Source organism: Malaya genurostris, chromosome 2 (genome assembly GCF_030247185.1).
Source record: "Malaya genurostris strain Urasoe2022 chromosome 2, Malgen_1.1, whole genome shotgun sequence".
NCBI lineage: Eukaryota > Metazoa > Arthropoda > Insecta > Diptera > Culicidae > Malaya > Malaya genurostris.
Window position 1 is genome coordinate 3,144,223 of NC_080571.1, and position 6,000 is coordinate 3,150,222.

Below are 6,000 nucleotides of genomic sequence, written 5' to 3' on the forward strand. Positions count from 1 at the left end.
GACAAGAAATTAATAATTCCGTCGCATTTTACTGCTACGTTGGAAGTTGATTTTTTTTCACCTCTGCCCAGACTTCGGCCATTATTGTACTGCTGTAGAGAATCGTTTGCTATCGTTGAAAATTATGTAATTTTCACATGATTACAGCCTGAACTAACTACAAAAAAATAAATTTCTACTTACGGTTTAGTTCCAATTAAAGAACAGGACCGTTTGAGCACAAAAATCTGGGAAATTATCGATTTTGATTCACCACTTTTCTCACTCGCGGAACAAAGAAAAGAGTAAAAAATGTCGCAACACAGAGCACTGTGGCGAACGACGACAACGGGAAGAATAACCTGCTCGTTCGCTCCTGCCTGTACGCTAATACTTTTTGACTGAATTGGTAGACTGACGTTTACGAAACTGTAGTTCGGTTTCATTCGGATCCAGTTGCTCAGCAGGGCTGCTGGTTTATTTCGTTGCGTTTGGATACGAGCCATCTTCATTTATATTTCCAAAGCTGACAAAATTACTTTGAAGTAATTATATACAGAATAATAAGTAATAATATAATAATAAGTTTTCTTCAAGGTCTATATAATAATATTAGGTTTTTTTAAAGGTCTATATCATTAAATTTTAGGGTAGATTATTTTGAATATTCAACATGAACTTCTGTCCTCATTTTACACTCTGTTTATAGTTTTTTGAGAGAAAATAACAAAATAAATGAACTGATAGCAGTGCCAAACGATATGGTTACTGTTGGAAATCTGTGTCAAATTTTAGGTTTTCGATGAAATTAGGCAGTTGAATGAACCTAATTTCTCATACAGGCTCCTGTGGACGACCACCTAAGAAAAAAACGGAATATCTAATCTAATATTTTACCATACGAAAAACTAGCTTTCGCGAGCACATGGTAACAGGTACCATTTGATCTGTCCTAAAACCTATTTCATGTGTCATCTGTATCTGGAGCGTTTTGAAGCCGTTTCGGCGGAAATCCATTGTACATTTATTTATTTATTCTATCTGGCATCACTTGAACTCTTCGGGAGACTTGATTGCCTGCACAACCACCTAGGCGTGCGCGTGCATGAATGTGTTATGTTTTCATGCGGCTGGCTTGCGCTATAGTATAGGTGAGCTCTTGTTTTCTCTCCTACTTCGCTCAATGTCCGTTGGTAATACTGAGATGGCGCTATGTAACATAAAGAGAAGTCATAGGAGGGTACGTTCACTGATTATCGATATGAGATGCTGATATTCAACAAAAACTTCAGGCTTCAATATTGAGTACTTTAATACATATATTAATAATAATTAATACCGTATTATCATTAGGTATACTTATGGAAATTTATGGAACAGCCCACGCTTACACATGGATTCCTAGTGAATTTAATCCATGTATGACTTCCGGTTTCGAAAATTTTGGGAGTTAAGTGTTGTGAGATGATGACACAAAAAACATTTTAAATCTTTGTAACTGGATTCAAAACTACTCTAATATTTGTAGGTGTAGTAAGTTGATAGTCATGCAAACTCATTTCGACTCCGGTCCGGTTCCAGAATAAGTTTGTAAGATTTAAAAAAAAAATTACAGGATTGATTTTCACAAAACTAGATTCAAATTGAACGTCCTCTAGCCTCATACGTGCCCGGTCGGCGGTTCAATGTATAGGGCGCTGGTCTTACAAGCCAGTTGCTGTATGTTCAAATTCCGGCCTAGAAGGATTCTTAGTGTCCGTAGGATCGTAGTACTAGCCATGCAATGATTCTTTACGCTATGAATCGGCTGCGAAGTTGGTTGAAACACAAAGGTAAAATTCCACAAAAGGCTTTTTATAGTCTCATACTATCCTATTAAATTTACTCTTGATCTTGGTAATAAATTTTGTAAATTGGTAGTTTGATGAATGTTTTAAATTTCGATCTGTTATTCAAAGATATGACGGTAAAAACATATATTCTGAACATACTCTTATTTGTAGATTTTGTTGTCTGTCGAGGGACTGGAAAATATACAATTATTTGTAAGGAAACCTATTGGAAAGTGAAATTAAAAATTTAAGTATCAATTTTTCATGCATTACTAGAAACTAGAACTAGAAAAATATGCTGTTGAATTACTGATAACTCGGGTACTCATAATTTATTTCTGGCAATAATTGTCGAGCTAATAGCAAGTGTTAAACTAATTCCACACATGAAATAAAAATGATTTGCAGCTTAATTTAAAATCGTTTGCAGTATGTCTTCGCCAAATGACAAAAGCATAATTTGACCGAAAATATGTTTCAACGTGTGCAATCAAGTATTTCGAAACCGTTGATGTTTACTCCGTATTCTATTGGAAATGAACAAAAGGGTTGACGCATTTTAATAAAATTAATTGTTATAAAAATTTAATTTCATAAATTTTTTTTCGATTATCATAGTTCGATGAATGCAGAAAATTGAATGCAGAAAAAGTCGTCGGTTGTCGCGTCGGAAGTTTTCTGTGTTAAATTCACACAAGAGTAGGTGCAGCAATTTACAAATTCCTCTGTTTTAAAGTCGACAGATTTACTCGACCAAACCCGATTTAGTCAGAGAAAATCGGGAGGATTTTTATTGAATGTCTAGTTCGAGTTTATGTCAACATTCATATTGTTACATAGTTTAGTTTACTCAAAAATCACTTTGACTGGAGGTGCGTTCAACCAATAAGATGGTCATGAAGTTATTAATCACTTAAAATTAACTTTTTCGTTTTATTATTAGGCAGGCCCGTACCCAGGATTTCGTTTCGGGAGGGGCCCAAAGATAAAAAATAATGTTACTGAAGATTGCTTATGTACCTAATTCTCGGTGTGCCTTTTACGGGTGTTTTTAACAGACACTTTAAACTTTTCCACTGAAACTGTTATTGTGTTACATTTCTTTACGTTCACTGTTTTGTTATTTCTGCAACACATGTCTTAGACCTTCTAGATAATTATATACCTGTTTTTGATTTCGGGAGGGGCCCGGGCCCCTCGGGCCCCCCCTCTGGGTACGTGACTGTTATTAGGTTGTTAAACTGGTATATTAATTTGAAATTGAATTTCAAATTTTTTTATTTTTCATCTTTTCACGTCGTGATTTATATAGTGATTTCCATACTGATCATACTTATCCGGAACATTCAAAACTGAGTTCAAAAAACATTTTACGAAAATACACAGAAAACGCAGTAATACAAACAAGCGTTAGTACATATGTTATATCCAATGCACCATTCACATAAAAATAGCTGATAAATATTGAAAACTATTTAGAAAAATTCCAAAATGGGAGTTCAATGTGTTTGATGTAATACATGATTTACAAAACAGCGAGGACGGGTTAGTGGGTTATGGGTTAGTCGATGCCTTTCACCATAAATCAAATAAACATAGATTTCCCAGTGTAATAGTAATGTAGGTGAGCAACCCGTGACACCAAAAGCGCCGTCTGGTGGAGAATGGGTGCGTAAATGCTCCTGAAATGCATGCATAAAGTTGCCTGCGCATTTAACACAACCACAGTAGCTAATGGAAAAAAGTACACCCGTAGAGGTGCTGTTAGTGTCATCGTACAATGGGAAATCTATGTTTATTTGATTTATGCTTTCACGCAGCCCATCTGGGTTCGATCCCCAACCACGCACATAGGATCAGAACGCAAAACAGAACATAGGTCAGAAACAAAACAAAAAACAAAAATGCAATTCCGATTAATCAAAGTTTTTTTAATTAATCGTTGTTCACACAAATATAGTAATGCTGAAATTTACCCCAAGAAAATAAAATTCCTGGAGATATTATTCGTGCTCTATGGAAATTATTCTTCATACAAACTTTTGTTTATTCATTTCAGATTCAATACATCATGTTATAATACTACGACTAACAGTCAGCTTGTCGAGTAATTGAATAAATTTATAATACTGTTGAGGCAATAGGAGAATGACATATATTACATATTTGTAAAGAATTTCCAAAATTAGATTTGACATTGGTTTATTCAGCTCGGTTTTAACGTTGAAGGTCGTTCAACGGACAAAATTTGGTGTTACAAAAATTTAGAATTGTTATCAGATGTGGTAGAGAGATTTGGTAAAGGTAGTCGTCAATAAACATTGCTTTCGGTTCAGCCAAAAGTTTCAGTATCAGCAGTAGTTAGTGCTACTGACAAAATATTATCAAGTCCTTTTTGTCATTTAAAAGAGAAACGGAGTCAGCATGAATAAATTAAGATTACGATATACACTACCAAAAACAGACATATTCAGACACAAACGAATTCATGTATGGTTTAACTAATTGATTTAACCGAAATGTCAGACAAGAAATAATTCTAGTCTGCTTCCGTCAAGAAGTGATTAAGACGCTCCGTCTTTAGTCAAATTGCTTACCTGTCGAATTTATTTTCTGTTATCACATATTTCACACACTACGATACAAAACCTGCACTGTTTATATTTTGTATACACACAGCTGTTTTGGAATCAACTTCTGTTCTCTTTTTGGAGAGCCGAACATCACTCACTAACACATGCGATTCACCCTCAATGTTTATCTCCGTTTTTCGCTATCGCAAAGCAACAGAGCGTTTTATGGGGGTAGATTGAGCAAAGTCGGAACTCTATGAAAGCTCATTTACGATGCACGAAGACCACACAGACTCCTGCCGAGTCGAGATAATGAAGAAACATATTTTCTTATCGCTAAAAATTTTGGTTAGCTGTCATACTTGTTTCATTTTGTGTTTCGCATTTGATTCTTATCCTAACTGTTTAAAATTAGCTATTTGAATCAGAATCATCGAAAGATTGTTTAATCTTTTAACACCATATGCGAGTTTTCTACTCTTGTACATAATTATACCATCGAAATAAAACGGAAAATCAATACTGGGCTTGGAACAAGTGAACTTAACGTTTTTCACTTATCGGCTCCCAACAAAACTCAAAACAATCGTTTTATAGAAACAGCACAGTTTTTCATCACTTCACAATGTTTTTTACATCAAATAGATCGAAATTAGTTGCATCCGTTGTCAGCAAAAATTTTCTACGCATGAAGCTTTTCAAAATGTCTGTTCACCACACACCGAGAGAGAGTAGTAGGGTTTTCCTCAACGGGCTGAGCCACTTGAAAAAACAGCTCGTATATGCACACCTATCACCACTGAAGTATGTTCACCGTGTGACGACGGCAGCAATACACTTCACCGAACGAAGCCGTTTGTGTTCTACTTCACAGCTGTACCCGAGGTAGGGTATGGTTATGAATTACTCTTCAAAAACATAAATAGATAAAATATAACATGGACTTAACAAAAAATCAGGAATGAATGCGAAATAATGTAATTTGTATGTTAATCCATTGACGTTCATCAGTGACGGATTTTACGGAGAATCTGTAAGGAGTGCGTTCACGTTCGAATAATCAACTGAATAAAAAAAAAACATCGTTCTCAGTGCAACTCCAGTAGATTTTGTTGAGCCGCATCGGTCCGATCATTGAGTCCAACATTGGCCCGAGCCTAGCGCTTTGATCGGGCCTTTTTCAGTCAATTGTTCACCATTTTCATCGCAACTGCGTCAGCATTAGAACCTCACCCCAATCAGATCCAGTCAGAGCGAAATCACACATTCAGCATAACATGTCGAATGTATGAGTATTTAGTGCTGCTATTTTCGCGCGCATAAATTCTCCCTTTTTCTCACATTTTTGTTCGTACGAGTTTTAATATGGGAACTGGACTCATGGTGCTACGCTTGTATAAATGTATGTCGCTTATGTTTTTTCAAGAGATGAATATGTTGATAATATGGTGTCTTTGTGTCCCCCATAGCGCTCCGTAGAAAACTTGACAGTTCCTAAAAGGACCAGTTGTCCGACGAAATCGGGGTCTTGAAAATCGACCGATTAGTTTTGCGAATAAGGTGACTAACACATTCTCGAATGTGTTATGTAGGCATATTAATCGGCAGTTTTAATA

At 35.8% G+C, this 6,000-nt stretch overlaps 1 protein-coding gene across 2 annotated transcripts in view; it reads right to left on the reverse strand.

Moving 5' to 3' along the window:
* The window catches only part of LOC131432655 (E3 ubiquitin-protein ligase TRIP12), a 36,721-nt gene extending 31,509 nt beyond the window's left edge, over window positions 1-5,212 (reverse strand). The window contains exon 1 of one of the 2 annotated variants that reach the window (XM_058599061.1): window positions 4,409-5,212. The gene's annotated coding sequence lies outside the window, so the exon portion shown is untranslated. Of the gene's footprint in view, window positions 1-183; window positions 381-4,408 lie in introns of those variants that run through there. The other variant, XM_058599060.1, reaches the window with a different exon arrangement.
* Between the last annotated feature and the right edge of the window lie 788 nt (window positions 5,213-6,000).